General features: G+C 39.1%; 1 long non-coding RNA gene across 1 annotated transcript; it reads left to right on the plus strand.

Moving 5' to 3' along the window:
• The first annotated feature begins 479 nt into the window (after nt 1-479).
• LOC125452189 (uncharacterized) lies at nt 480-16,002 on the plus strand. Its single transcript, XR_007247488.1, has 3 exons — nt 480-555; nt 13,217-13,300; nt 15,529-16,002. It is a non-coding gene; the product is annotated as an uncharacterized LOC125452189 (long non-coding RNA).
• The last annotated feature ends 732 nt before the right edge of the window (nt 16,003-16,734 follow it).

The following is a 16,734-nucleotide window of genomic DNA, read 5'->3' on the forward strand; positions in this document are numbered from 1 at the left end:
GACTGTGCTTTTCTTAGCGTGTATTCATTTCTTTCAGGACTGATTCACTTATGCCTTACATTTTTAAAAACAAAATACATCTGTTAAACAATATGATCTTTGGAAACATGGTTCAATGTCAAGAGTTTGATTATCCACATTAGAAGTACACAGTGTGAACCCATTATTGACCACCCTTCTAGTGAAGTACACTGTCAAGTTTTCAAACACAGCCAAGAGACCACCAAGGCCATAGGTTTGGTATAAGTTGGTTGATCTCAGCCAGGCAGTGGTGACACTGATTTTTCTCTTGCCTACTTCAAGAGCACAATGGCCAGTTGCAACCGCTGTATTATCATCGACCCAGCACAACGCAGGGATTAAACCTTCCTGATCTAGATGGCTCAGAAACCCTTTGTATATGCATACAGAGCAGCAGCTACAAAGATCATCATATTATTGTTTCCATGGTAACATGAGTAGCAGTCAGATCTTTCATGAAAGAATTCTGAAAAGGCACTTTGAGAGAAATACATTTGGTTCTGAAAGGATATAGCCAGCGGAAGCCGTTGCTAGGTAATGTAGACCTTTTTAAATTGAAAATAGTCACATCCTTTGGCTGTGATGGATTAGTGAAGGGTTTAATATAACACAGAGCGGGTGGATGATACAAAAAAAATGGAAATGGGTGTGAATGAGTGTGATTTTTTACAAATCTTCCCTGACAAACATATTCAATTGCTTGATGCATTGCTTCCTCACTCTAACCTTGAGGAAAAGTCCAGTCCTTGCTGTTATTGAAGCTGACCTCCTTCTGCATTATAAACCTATGCATTGCATCAAGAAAAATGTGGAGATTTCAATGGATGACTTTTTTCAAGTCTATTTACTTGCTTTGTAGGATGAAAGAGTTGTCTTTGTACACTCACAACATCCCAGGAACTGTGTTGAGATACATGAACATTTCATTTGTCTTTTAGTGGAACTGGTTAAAAAAGAACTGTTGGCCAAGGACCTTTGAATCCATCTCTCTGATTTTCTCTAACAATTATATTAGGATCTTTATAATTCATCTCAACAAGAAGGTAAAGCACAGTTTAAGTTCTGAGCCAAAAGTTAGCAAGTCCAACATTGCAACTGTTTCCAGAATGGTTAACTGGTTTAAAACATGTATCTATTTTTTCCATGTTGATTGCCTTAGTTTAGGAATCTCTCTGTATCCATGTGACTGCTTGGAAAATCGAGTTCCTAAGACTGAGGCCAATGAATTTTGATTATAGGTTGGAGTACCATAGGATTTGGAGCTAAGGCAGGTGAGTGATTTTAGATACAGATCATCATGATCTAACTGGATGGAGGAGCAGAATCCAGGAGGTAAATAGCTTACAAGTGTTATAGAATTGTCATTGGTGGATTCTGAAATTGAGCTGTGATTCTAAATTATAGTTATCAGCACCAATCTTGGCAGTCAGTAACCTTTTTAAACAAATTAGTTGAGCTTAATTGACTAATAGGAGATAACAAGGTGTAGAGGTAGATGAACACATCAGAGATGTTGGGTTTAGGGTGACAGTGGGTTGCTTTCTTGAATCATAACAGTCCATGGGGTGTAATTGCTCATGCTGTATTGTTGGGAAGGGAGTCCCAATAGGTTGACCCAGTGATACCAAAGGAACAGCAATAAGTTCTAAGCTAGAATGTTGTTTGACTTGTAGGGAAACTTACAGGAAATTGTGTTTCCATGTGTCTGCTGTCTTTGACCTTCTAGTTGGTTGAGGTGCACATTGGAAGGCGCTGTCAAAGTTGGCTTGGCAAATGCTGCATTTCATGTTGTAATTAGCAGCCACTACTGCCATTCCATATTGTTTAAAAAACCAAAAGAACTGTGGATGCTGTAAATCAGGAACAAAAAACAAAGTTGCAGGAAAAGCTCAGCAGGTCTGGCAACTACCCTTCCTCAGAACTCAGTTTTTATTCCATATTTTTGTTGGGGGAGTTGAATGTTGAAGGTGTGGATGGAGTCCAAATCATACAGGTTTCCTTTGCCTTGGATGGTATTGAGCTTCTTGAGTATTGATAGAGCTGCACCATCCAGGGAAATGGAAAATATTCCATCACACTCCTGACATCTATCTTGCAGACTGTAGATTGGCTTTGGATTGAGAGGAGGTGAGTTACCCTGTCCCTGATCTGCTCTTATAAACTCAATATTTATATGGCTGGTCTACTTCAATTTTTGGTCAATGGTGACCTCCTGGAATTTGGAGAAAAAAATGCTGGGAGAAGATTTGATAGAGATATTCAGAATCATGATGTAATTTGTAAAAGAAGCAGTGAATGTTTAAGTTTGGAATGCACTGCTGCATAATGTGACAGATCAAGTAGGTTTAATTAAAATAGTCAAAAGGTAATTAGACTTAACTGGAAAGAAAGGATGTGTATATTATGGTGAAAAGGCAAAGGATTTGCACAAAGGGAACTCTCTCTTGGGGAGCCAGTGCAGACAAAGTGGGCCAAAAGTCCTCCTTCTGGTAATGATTCTGTGATGTTGATAGTGGGTGGACTCAGTGATAATAATAGCATAGCATGTTAAGAGGAGATGCTTAGATCATTCCTTCTTGGATGTGGCTTTTGCCTGGTACTTAAATGGCAAGTAACATTCGTGTCACACATCAATCCAAATTTGGATGTTGTAAAGATTTGTATATGAATGAAGATTGGTTCAGTATCTGAAGAGTCATGAATAGAACTGAGCATTATGCAATCATCAGAACACTCTTGCTCTGACCTCGTGGTCAAGGGAAGTTCATTGATGTAAGTGAAGGTGGCTAATCCTTAGATACTATTTTATTATTTTACTAGATTTTATGTGTGGTCCCTCTCTGTCACTAACATCATGAAGTTTCAGAAACTCAGAATTTAGAAAAAAAAGTTCAAAATATCTCCAGTAATCATCTTTCTTCCAAAGGTCACACTTTTTCTTTGTTTCACCCCAGAAATAAACTAGTATTGAGAATAATGAGTCATTCAAGTTTCCCAAACGTTGCACCATGTGTGGTAAGGTGCAGATTAATGGCCATACTTCTGACCATGTTAAGATATGACACAGAAGCAAAACATTTTCTTGCAGAGAGCAGGTGCCAATCAATTTACATAAAACTTCTGTGGGCCTGTCGTAGTAAGGTATTGGTTATGTCCTGTTTAAAAGCTGTCAAGCCTACTGTCCTAAGTCAGTTGAAACTTGGATCCTTCTTCAATGAAATTGCAGAACAATCATAAAAATTCCAGTCATAGCTTTAAAAAATTCAAATTTCATTTAAGGTCATTATATTATAGCTTTTTCTGGCGTACTTCCATCATAGGATTGGCTGAAATGTGTTGGAGCCTTTGATTACCTCGTCATTGTCTTGTGATTTGGCAAGGAGGAGAACATTTCTGTAGCGAGATGGCCGGTGAATTTGTCCAGTCAGAGATCTAATGCATCTTCAAATCTAACATGTCAAGAAGGAAGTGGAATATCAGTGGCCCAAATTGAGAGCCTAATCTAGACCTTTAAATTGGATCCTCGAAGAACAAGGAGGATTACAACGTAATCTATTGACACCCTGCCATGCAAAGAATAACATGGGGGCAATTTTTGATCTTTTTGGATGAGGGCTCATGCACTTACACCTCGTTGCCAGTATTGCTGCATTCTCAGAAGGATGGTGGAGATGTGTTCCCAGTGGTGTGAATACTTGCTGTCAAGATTCAAATTAAGGAACCTCCCCTTGAACCTGACGCATGGGAGTGGAATTTGCTGTGGCCTAATCTGGAATGGCTAGCCCATGGTAATTCAGGATGTCATTTTTTAATTATAATATTAATACATCTCCTAGCCTTTACTAATTGGGTAACCAAAAATATGCTGCCTTGTCACACAAAACAATCGTCTCTCTCCCTCTCCTTAGCAGATTGTAATTACTCAATGATTAATCACTTGGAAAGAAGATAAATGACATTCCACAGACAACACAGATACAAAACATCTCAGTATAAAGATGTGTTTGAAAAAAATATTTTATTAATGAGGCTGTGATGAAAACGAATAGGTTGAATTTGGAAGAGAGATACTATTCAGAAAATGATTTGAAAATGTTTAACCAGACAAAGTTTAAGCCCTACCTACATTTGAGATAGCAAAAAGGAGCTCTGACATTATACTGAAAATATTTTTCAGTTCATTCTCTCAGCTTAATGCTGTTGCTAGGTGATTTTATCATGGTGTGGGAAATAACATAGCACTTAAAATGTAGGATGGAAATTTGGCTATCATCTGTGTTTATATACATGCATTATAATTATTTTTGGCTCTATCATTCAACCCAGACCGGAGAAAAATATCTCGCGCTGATTGTTATTTAATACCACAATATAAATACATAACGTGAATGATATACAATTAATACGTATATATATGGTTCTGTCAGAATCTATTATGTTTAAACACAGGACTGGCATGGGGCTGCAATATTACATATTTGGAAGAAGTAACCCTTGGGGAAAGAAAACAAGCCATAAAGTTGAGCTGCAAAATTCATAAATCTCAGGAGGCCAAATTTAGATACATTTTCACAGAAGGAGTGCCATAATCAATACTTTGATTTAAAACAAGTTTGCCTTACGTATTCTTAAATAGCTTTTATTTCATTTTGTAATGCATTGCTCTATTTTTAAAGGTAAAACATTCTTCAGAAGATAAAAAGTTGGCAAGAAAGAGAAAATCAATTAGTTACGAATACTCTCCGACTTACTGATATACTTTGTTGCTGCTCTGATCAACACACAGTAAGAGTTTAACACAGTCATTTGAAAGTCACAATACTTTATGAATGGATATTTAACTGCAGTCTATTTATGTAAGAATATTGTCCTTACCTTCTGATCAGTTTCATAAAATCCAATAATCTGTTTTCGATAGGAATGTAGTATCTCTGAAAAAAAACCCTGGAAATTGAGAATATTTGACTGCATTAATGCTGTAAGGTTGGACCCACACAGATTTATTTTGTAATCTTCTCTACACACTCAAAACTATCTTTGTCATTGGAGAACTCTGGCATTCCTCAACTGTTAATTGTAAGAAATCATCATCATCCTCATGTGGATTGATTGAAGTAATCAGATTTTATGAATGATGATGAGGATGCAGATATTTTTCATCAACCCATTCAGATGTGTTATTACACACCTCTGGAGCAGGTGGGATTTGAAACTAATGTTTGATCTTTTGGCATATGCAGCAAATCTTGGACAATATTCAGGCAAGAAACTGGTAAGCAACAAGTTACAGTTGTGCTGGACTCTGAAGAAATATCCTGTACTTACCTGGATGGGTGCAACTCCAACATATTCAAGAAGCTCAACACTATCTAAGACAAAGCAGATCACTTGTTTGGCTCAGCACCTTCAATATTTACTCCTTCCTCCGTCAAAACACAGTGACAGTAGTGTGCATCATGTTCAAGATGCACTGGATCAACTCGTCAAAGCTTCTTTGGCAGCACCTTCAAAACTCATGATTTGCAGGACCTTGAAATACAAGGGCAGCAAATGCATGGAAACACTGCTACCTGCAAGTTCCCCTCCAAGTCACATACCATCCTTAAGTATATTACCCTTCCTTCACTGGATCAATCCTGGAACTTCCTTCTTAACAGCACTATGGGTCTTCCTACACCACTTGGACTGCGGAGGTTCAATAAATGAATGGGGTTTAGCAAAATCATGGTGGCCTAACCAGGGATAGACACTAACTGTGCTGGAAATAGTTGCAATCTTGTCCATTCAAATGTTCTGGCAGCATCTGTGAAGAAAAATCAGAGTTAACGTTTCAGGTCCAGTGACCCTTCTTCAAAACTATTGTGAGGAAGAGTCACGAAACATTAACTCTGATTTTTCTTCACAGATGCGGCCAGATCTGCTGAACATTTTCAGCAACTTCCATTTTCCTTCTTGATTTACAGCATTTACAGTTCTTTCGGTTTTTATTTTCCATTCAAAAGTCTATCTACTTTTACTGGTGCAATAAGTATTAATTACCATAAGACAACATATCTGGCACTGGTAATTAACTTTTAAATGTGAGTAATTACATCCCATCAGATTTTAATTAATGATGAATATTGTTGAAAGTATATTTCCTCTTACCTTTTATTGTTGAAAAGAATGACATGAATGAAAGCCTTTTTTGTTTTGTGCTGACCAGGACAAATACAGGAATGACAAATTTCCATCCCTCAGAACAAAATATTTTGCAGAAACGGGAGCTGACTCCATAGTAAGTTCGGTCTGATTGACCGAGGCATTGCCAATGAAGAGAAGGCATAGGGAACTATGTACTTCTGGTGATTTAAAAAGCTGCCAAAATGCCAACTTTCCTGCTCCTCTCATACTGCCTGGTCTGCTGCGTTCCTCCAGCTCCACACTGTGCTACCTCTGACTCCAGCATCTGCAGTTCTTGCTATCGCAAGTCTTGATCAATTTTATTTTATTGAAAACATGTCCCTGTATATGAATGTATGTTGCTTCTAGCAAGTGTAAGTGAGCCATGTTACAAAATCAACTGATGATCTTAAATCAGCTGCTTGTGTGGATATTAATGCACTCAGCTAGCTACCCTCAATCATGAATTCATGTCCAGCAAGTAAACATTTTATGACAGGTTCTGCAAGTGCATGCTGACTTAATACAGTTTGCACTCTGCCAATTGAAAAGCCAGAAAAACATGTTTGATTTGATCAGCTAATTGTGGCACAATGTCAGGAGGCAAGCTGCAAGGACCTGATGAAATGCTGATAAGATAGTCAAAGCCCTGGTTTAGGTCAGTGAATATTTCTTCAAATAACATCTTGCCAGCTGCACCACTGTTCAATGCACTAAACGTTCTCATTGGTTATAGAATCATAGAATCCCTGTAGTGTAAAAGCAGGCCATTCAGCCCATTGAGTCCACAATGACATTCCTGAGTGCATCCTACCCAGACCTGCTCCTGTCCTATCTCTGTAACCCTGCATTTCCCATGGTTCATGCACGTAACTTACATATCCCTGGACACTATGGACAATTTAGCATGGCCAATCCACCCAACCTGCACAACTTTGGATTGTGGGAGGAAACTGGAGCACCCAGAGGAAACCCACTCGCACACAGGGAGAATGTGCAAACTCCACACAGACAGTTGACCGAGGGTAGAATCAAACCCGGGTCCCTGGCGCTGTGAAACACCACTGGGTCACCTTGCTGCTCAATTATTGAGGAATATTTTTTATTGGTCAGGATTTAGAAATCAAATTCAAGCATTCACCTCACCTTCATACACAGATAACACGGCTGCAAGCCTCATACCCATAATCTGACAGCATGCAGACACTGCCAATGTTTCAGCTGTGACAGCCACATCCACAAACAGATTGCACATTGCCCACAGCACACTGTGAGTTCCTCTTCGGGAGAAGATGGTGCACAACTGAAGGCAGTAGGAATGAATTGTTGGATGACAGAAGCGGCTTCAGGTCCTAACTGTCATTGAAGAGATGATGACTGAGTGCATTGGAGATACCAATGAGTGGGGCTGTATTCCATTTTGTAAATTAAATGATTAAAGATGTAGAATCTACATAATCTGCCTCTTTAACCTCACTGAATCAATGAACAAATGGCTGTAAGCAGTTGATAATCGTTCTAAAAATTACGCACTTATGTAAGGTCCATTGTTGCTGGAGAGAGCTTGCACCTTCACCGTTGTACGCTAATTTTAGAGTCCAATCCAAATTTGTCCTGATGGGTAAAATGGTCAAGGATCACAACTGAGTACAACTTGCTAATTTTTAACTATTTATTGCACTAAGGCTAACATACAAATGTTCAGTACACTGCCCTTTTTAATTTCGGTCATACGCTACTGAGCTAACTCTCCTTATTTCAAGCAGTGCTCAATCAGTTATGGAAGTCTACATCACTGGTACAGTGGGCATCCTCACGGAGTTAATAAAATGTGAGGCTGGATGAACACAGCAGGCCAAGCAGCATCTCAGGAGCACAAAAGCTGACGTTTCGGGCCTAGACCCTTCATCAGAAGGGTCTAGGCCCGAAACGTCAGCTTTTGTGCTCCTGAGATGCTGCTTGGCCTGCTGTGTTCATCCAGCCTCACATTTTATTATCTTGGAATCTCCAGCATCTGCAGTTCCCATTATCTCTCCTCACGGAGTTATCTTTGTGAGATGTTTCTGTCCCTAATTGTAAGTTTCTTCTCAGAAATAAGAGACACCCAATGATTGAAGTATCACTTCTTGTCCCCATCACTTTTGATAATAACATTTTCAATCGGTTCTATATCCTTGATTCTTGAATAACTATTTAACATGCAACTGTGATTAGACAGGGAAGAAAGGTGAGCATTTCAGCATTTTTGTGTTAGTAAGTAGATTCTGCAACAACTTTGAGGATAACATTTCCAAGAGTTTTGGAACCAATCCTAATATATTTGAAGAACATTTATTATTTGGCAAGTCCTGATAATGGCTTGGTCACAGAGTTGCAATATTCAAACCAGTCATTTAATTCTGGGCAAACACATACTACTGCATGGTATGATTGGACGAACTATTTCTTGGTTAGTGAAATCATGAAATCAATCCATGTGTCTATGTCTCTGTGCAAATAATTTTGCTTCAACTCATAGCTTGTTGTAAAAGTTTGGCTAAAAGTCCTACCGGCTCCTGCAATATGAAAATTGGGAAATTTTGAAGATTGTCAGTGTACACATGTCTCAACATGTTGGTTCCTATTAAGCTTTTTTTTACTGAAAAACTGATTTTTACATTCCTGCTAGGAGGTGGTAATGTCACAGGACATTACGCAAATGTTCCAGGTACAAGGATTTAAATCCCACGATGGCATGCAGTGAAATTTGAAAGGAGGGACTTGTAGCACAGTGGCAGTGTCCAGATCTCTGGGTCAGACGGTCCGAGTTCAAGTTCCATCTGCTCAAGAAGTGTGACATAACATGCCTGAACAGGTCGATTTTAAAAGTATTCATACCTTCCTACTGTTGAATGTATGTTAGTTGTGAGAGTTTGAGACAGCGTGTGAGCTAGCGTATTTAGCCCCCAAATGGCAACACCGGTGTGAAATCAGCATTACATACTGCTCGATGCCAATACCTAACCATTCTGCAAGTATCCAATTGACTTTTCCTACATGAACAGTAATTTAAGTTATATCTGGCATGATTAACACCCAAACTGTGCCCATTTTTGGTAGAAAACACTCAAAAAACACAAAGAACAAGTTGTTAAGAAGTCAAACTTTGCTGCAGCCTAACTGAATTATTAAAATATCTCACCATGATGAGAACATGAGAAAATATTAACAGCAAGCAGCAGGAGGCATCTAGCCACTTTGAGCCTGCTATGTCTTTCAAGAACTACAGATCAAATCAGGGTCTGCAAAATGATTTTTAACATCATAGTACAAAAACTGAATAATTAAACTTAATGTTATGCCCTGATTTTGCCATCAGTGATGATATTTTGGGCTCAACTATAATATATCTAAGATAGTTTTTAAAAGGAAAGGTAAAATATGGATTTGAATTCTGAACCGCAATATTTCTCAACAGTTCTCCAATATTCTTTCAAGAAGTCACAGCGGCAAAGCGCAAAATTGATTCCAAAGCCCAGATGTATTAGAGTGGGAAATAAAAGCTTATAAAATGTGCAAAAGTAGTAAGGAACAAGGGAACATAGCAACTCAGCTGAATTATTAACTAACTCAACTGACAACACATAATGACTGGGTATCTCATAATCTGTAGTTAGGCAGACAGTTTCATAATCATTCCAGAATTTGTCTCCTATTTCATTAGTTAAAAGAGATTTTCTCAATAAAACAGCATTGTAATTAATTTATTAACAGTAGTTAATTGCAATAAATTATTTCTGGTAGCATGTTAAGTTTTTTTTATTAATAATGCCAATACTTTTTGCTATTTAGTTATAAGAGGCACAATTTATTAATGCATTGACCAGGAAAATTCCATGGAGACTTGATCCTGGCATCGAGAGAGGCTGGCTGTGAAAACAAATCCAACAGTGACATTACAGGAAATGTGTTAATGTAGAGGCTAGTGAGAAACTGCTGTTAGGGAGTGAGCTTAAACTTAAAAGAAAATCAGCTTGTTTATAAAGAAAGAGCAGCTATTTCGTTTTCAGGAAGGTGTCTTTGAAAAGGGAAGATAAAATGAATCATGTCAAATTAAAATAAATTAATAAAATAAAATATTTTAGTGGAATGGACAGAGGATGCCAGAATGTTCTTTGTCTCACTGGCAACGAACTTCAAGTCAGACATTGAGCTCTTCCCTACTCCACTATCCTCCTCTGTGTTTCTGTTCCCTCCCCCATGTCTGCTGGCTGAGTTCAACTCCTCAATGAGCCCTCCCCCAGGATCATGGACAGAGATCTCCCCCTCCCCCATCCGTCAACGCTGTGACTCCTCTATGGGGCCTAGACTCTTTGGGTCTAACAAACTGCCCAACCCCTGATACTAGGTCACCCAGCATTTCCGGAGAAATGGTCTGCCTTTAACGCTGAGGGGCTCGGAGTGGAACATACATGAGAAAGCCAGGTTGCCTTCCATATTTTCACCAGCACCCAGTGAGCCTGCAGTCTAGGACAATGCTGCAGTCTCTGGCCAGGCCAAGCTAAAACTGTAGGGTCATAGGTCATTCTAAGGTGGACGCAGCATCAAGGACTACACCCATCTCAACTACTGACCCATGTGTGGGAAATGATGATGGTGCGTTGTGTGTGCTCTGTTTCAGGAGGAACATAGCACAGGGACTAAAGCGGATGCTGCTGCCTCTTCACCTGAGAGACACTTTTTAGTGATGTTCTCTTCCATCACCAAGAAACGGTGTCGTCTTCCTGGAGAGCAAGGGAGACCTCAATTTCATAAGCCTACTGCACCCTGTCCTCCTTCTCCTTTTGAGACCTGTGGGATGGTGCTGTGACAGGCTCAGAGCCTTGCAGGGCCCAGATGGGTTATGCCAGCTAGGTAAGCTGGTAGTTTACCATGTGGGTAGGGAATGAAATGGATTGGATACCAGGGTGGTCAGGTAAGTAAGTGAGGGCTTATTGTTGGTCAGAGGTGTGCTGGGCCCAGGAGTGGGGTATGACACAGGTGGGGGGCTGAGGTAGAGTTGCGGAAGCTGGGGCACAGCTGAAGAACTTGGACAGGCTAGGAGAGTGGGAAAAGTAGTAGCAGACGTTGGTAAGTGTGAGGTTCTTAGTTAACTATTAAGCTTAATTTAGTCAGAGAGTTAAAGGGGCTCTCCTGAATGATTCCAGATGCATCATCATTTTTATCTCCCAGGTAATTCCAAAGATGCCTGCTATACATGGGACATTGTACAATTGCAGTGTGCACTGTTCCACCTACTCTCCAGCTATCAGAATGCCTGGCCCAATATCATTTACAATTAAGAAACACTGCATTGATAATACACTTAACGTAGATTTCTTTCCTTTGTTACTAGGTTCCATTTTATTAAAACATTTAATAAAACCAAGAACTTCAGATTCTATAACTCTGAAACAAAAACAGAAATGGCTGGAGAAAAACAAGGGGTCTGGCAACGTCTAGGAAGACAAGGCAGAGTTACTGTTTCAGTTTCAGTGATTCATCATCCTCCAGTTCTGAAGGATGACTTGATTTCCTGCTGAAAACTGAAGACCGCAAGCCTTCTTTTCCTGAACTTTAAATTATTTGGTAAAGCGATTGCTGTGGAATCATGAGAAAAGTTACTGTGGAGAATGGGACCTTATTGTTCGAGAAATCTGAAATCAATTCCATCGATCCTTCACTTTTGTTTCATTTTGATAAACATGCTTTAATATATTGCAGGAAAGATCCTGTGGCATTGTTTCAAAAAAAAGGAGCAGAGAAGTTGTCGTTGATCTCCTGACCACGCTTTATCCCTTAGCCAGAATCGCTTTCAAGCAGATTGTTCGGTCATTATCACTTCACTGTTTTTAGGACATGACTGAGTGCAAATTGGATGTCACTTTCCCATGTTATTTAGCAACTACACTCTACTATATACTCCAATGGCCGGAAGGCGCTATTTAATGCAAGCCCTTTCCTCTTTATTACACTGAGTTAATTTGTTTGTTCCCAATACAATGCATTGTCTCAAAATCTTAGCTTTCTAAATTCACAGATAGCTCTTCCCATAAAATCCTGCTCTTTAAAAACCCTGACTCTAGACAGAGAAAATAAATTTTATTTTGTGCACATCAGTAAGCTATCACAGATAGAGACATCATTAACTGGCCTTAGTATCTGGGATGAAATGAAACATTGTTGTAACATCTTGTGCCATATTAATGCCTTGCATCAAAAGTACGCACCTTACTGCTTTGTTATTTCCCTCATAAATCATGTATTGTAATTCTATTTCATGTAACTCTGACAGAGAGATGTCAAATTTGCTGAACTTAATCACACTCTAGAACTTCAGACATAAAATCCAAAGGTCAGGGAGCTACAGACAATTACCTCGTGAAAAAAGTAAAATGACATTTTGAAATGCATGCTCCAGGCTATTTTCAGGTTCCTTTCCCAGAACATTCCACTAAAGCAGATGAAAGAAATGCATACAACCTCTCTTTTGCATCTGCAAATTAGAAACTGCCAGGTTTCAAAATAAAAACAATGATTCCCTCAGCATTCCCTCCAGAGTCCATCACTATGATTCTCAATGAATGGAATTGCTTGTTCCAGGTTGACTTGAATTACCCAGGAGCTCGAGCATACATGATTTCCACTTGAAAACTGAAGGACCCAAACCATCTTTTCCTGAACTTTGAATTACATGGTAATGCAATTGCTGTCGAATCATGAGAAAAAATACTGTGGAGAATGGGATTCTTCCACCTTGTGGTTAGAGAAATCTAAAATTAATTAATTCCATTTACCCTATCTCTTCCTCACAATACTATCTACTGTTGCTTCAAATAATTAACCAATTTGCATTCAACTAACTTATTAATGTTGTTTCCCATTCTTGACCCCATCAGATGAAACGATATTTTAGCTTCTCTGTGCCTTCAATGTCCTTTGTATGATGGGGTGCTCTAAATTGTAAATAATACTCTTAGAGAGACCTAACCATTGATTTTACTCTTTACTTTAGGCGAAAGCTTTTCAACCGGGATGTCACATTATGCTGATGCGTGCTGTCAGCACTGTTCAAGTGTGCACGTGATTTTGTACAAAGGTAATAAAAATTAATATATGCAACCATTGGATAGAATGTTGTTTAGGATAGAACAATGAAAATTCTATCCAACTTCTTTAAACATGTGAAAATTAACTATCAAGCTAAATCTGTGGTATAGGTCTTTCTGTTGTAAAATGGGAACATTCTAAATACAGGTGATTGAAGGGCAAAAATGGAATCTCAGATAGTTTTTACAAGTGACTACAGAAATGAGGGAATGACGTTTGCGCTTTTGTTTTGAGACCGCTTATCAGTGGAGCAAGATTTGCGGGTGACTGTCTCGTCAATTCATTCTCAAGTCAAAAGGCTGTGTTCAGACCAGCAGGCCAAAGATTACAACTAACCTGGTGAATTGCAATTTGCTTCGCATTTTGCTGTGATCCCATTCAATTTCAGTTATGAACCGGTTACATAATTTAATAAAGCTTTCACTTGCAAAAATACTGTTACAATTTTGAAACCTCACCCGCAAAATTCAAACCCTGAACTGAGTACATTGTGTGGATTTAGGGCCATGAATAGTCAGAAAAGGGTGAGTGGAGCAGACTTTGAAAATGCATCTGTGGTCAAAGTCAAAGAGGTTTTTTTTCTGGTGGGTTTGAAGTAGTAATCCATTTGATTCTACTTTAGCTTGTTGTATGCATTTTTTGCAAAACTTTCTAGTAAGACTGTAATCAATGTAAATGTGAGTGAATGTGATATTTATTCTTTGTTTCATTGAAGTGTCCCACATTATTGAAAAGGTTGGGAACTACTACTCTTGACTTCCTTGCCTCCATTAATAAAAAATGGCACGCAAGCAATCCAAATCACTTCTCATTACACTGTGTGAGCTCCCTATACTATTGCTCATCATAAGGTAGAGTTGTTACTTCTGTCCCTTTGCTGGAAGAGTTTACAGGACCCGATTGGTCTCTTGTGCTGGTGGAGAGTTACTTGTGATTATAATGGGAAGAGGCTTTTGATTTAGCCAAGACTTAAGCTAGTGGGAGGCGATGGCCTAATGATATTAGTGGGGAGGGTTACTCCAGACACCCAGGTAAACTTCTGGGGACTAAAGCAGAAATCGTTGGAAAAGCTCAACAGGTCTGACAGCATCTATGGAGAGAAATCAGAGTTAACGTTTCAGTTCTGGGTTCTGAGGAAGGATCACTGGACCGGAAGCTTTAACTCTGAGAAAGGGTAACGGGACCCGAAACATTAACTCGGATTTCTCACCATAGATATTGCCAGACCAGCTGAGTGTTTCCAGCAATTTCTGTTTTTGTTTCTGATTTACTGCATCCACAGTTCTTTTGTTTTTTTTATTAAGCTCCTGGTGACATGGGTTCAAATCCCATCATTGAAGATGGGGACATTTGAACCCAATAAAAAAAACTGGAATTAAACTTCTAACATTGACTGTAAATACATTGTTGATTGTTGGGGGACAAAAATAGATTTGATTCATTGATGTCCTTTAGGGAAGGAGACTGCCATCCTTACCATGTTTGCCTACATATGATCCAGGGTCTATGGTAATGTGGTTGACTCTTAACTGCCCTCTAGGAATGAGCAATAAAAGCTGCCTATGCAGTAATGCCCTCAGCCTGTGAATGAATTTTTAAAAATGCAGTTTGTTGCATGGTAGCCACCAGGGGCAATGTCAATGAGACTATGGGATAGATCCAATGGATTTTACTCCTTCACAGTCTTAAGTTGTCCTACCATCAACACTGTGACAATACCATAATGGTTCGTGCTTTCAGACGCTTATACCAATATAAATCATATCCTCAACATTTATTTCCCATTAGATGTATTTTTAAATTGATATATGTAATCATTTTTGCGCCCACGCTTCCAATTAACCTCGAGATTATGAGGTCTTCTAGTGGTTGCCCTTTCTCAATGAACCTGGCTGTGTCCAACTGAGGCCGGAGGAGAATGAAGAAGGGGAACCAGTTCATCCACCTCGCCCAGGAATTTAACAATGTGGAATGTCCTGTCAGGAGCTGTAATAATTTGAAGAACCTTTCCCCAGGGCCTTGGTGTAATTATCGAGTTGGAACTTAAATTGTTTTCTGGCCCTTGATTTCTCCTAAAGCAGCAATGCATCTAGTACCAGCTCACTAAACAAATGAAGCTGCATATGAACAATTAAATTAAAAACCCTTGAAGTGCTTTCTAAAATTTTCACAACCTGTGAAATTGTGCAATTTTAATATATTTCCTTTGCCTTTCAGGTTTTAACTCCACTCACAGCTCCTCTGGTATCCATTCACTGTCTATTTGATCACCATATCAGAATCATTCCTACTGGTCACAGGCATTTGACATAGCTTCCTTGGTGCAATGATGTTATGGTGTATTTTGTTCTTTTTTTTAATGAAGAAAAGTTGATACAGAGGTGATGATCGGTCTACTCAGAGCCAATAAAATAAATAGTTTGTGAGGCCTCAGGTATATTTTAAGATTGAACAAAAGAATGTGTGGGGTGAAGCTCCCACAGAACAGGATTTTTTAATTTTCGTTTTTCAGTTGCAGTTGCTGGGGTCTTGAATCTGGGTTTAGAAGCTGCAGCACATCTCTCCCTGATACTCTCTCTTTCAGAGTTTTCTCTTGATGTTTTCCCCCCTGGACTGGAGAACTGCATGTGAGACAAACTATTTTACTGAGCTTACCTTAGTTAAGGGTGTGTTTGTGGGATGTTGCTATCTTGGGTCAGTTACTGTTTAGTAGTTCTGTGTTCTATTATTCTGTTAAGTTTTCCATCAGAGTTGAGTGATTCTAATTTCTTCATTCTACTGTTGTGTTTCAATTATAGTGTATGAATAAAGTATGGTTTGCTTCAACTGGTAACTTGATCAATCAAATTACATCTGGAATGCAACATCTGGAAATTACCTTTAAAATAAGAAAAGGTTAGGGTTGAGGCTATCTTCACGTTTTGAGGGGGTTTACTCTGGTCTGTAACTTTAGAATGACAAATACTTTAGTTCCAGGGAGTACTAAACACTCTTCTGGTGCTATGAATCTCTCACCAAATCAGAAATGCTCTCACTATTGATTGTAGATTTAGCATTGTTGAATTTTATCATGATGTTCTCTTCTGCAGGATTCATAAATGTTGAGCGTTTCTTGCTGCTGACTGTCTGCACAATTATCAAGTTTAAAGCTGCATGCGAAGAAATCTCCCAAGCTCCACTGCCACAACGCAGCTAAATAGAACCTGCATCATTAGCTTTCATGCTTTGTGCTCAGTCAGTACTGTTGCTCGAGATCCTATTATTGTTGCTCACCAAGAGGCTGATTTACTGCCACTAACTCCTACAGGATATGGACTCACAGGGCTCGCTTGGTCAGAGGATAGAATCTCAACAGTGTGGAAACAGGCCCTTCAGCTCAAGAAGTCCACATGAACCACAGAGCATCCCACCCAGTCCCATCCC

This window comes from Stegostoma tigrinum, chromosome 4 (genome assembly GCF_030684315.1).
Source record: "Stegostoma tigrinum isolate sSteTig4 chromosome 4, sSteTig4.hap1, whole genome shotgun sequence".
Lineage (NCBI taxonomy): Eukaryota > Metazoa > Chordata > Chondrichthyes > Orectolobiformes > Stegostomatidae > Stegostoma > Stegostoma tigrinum.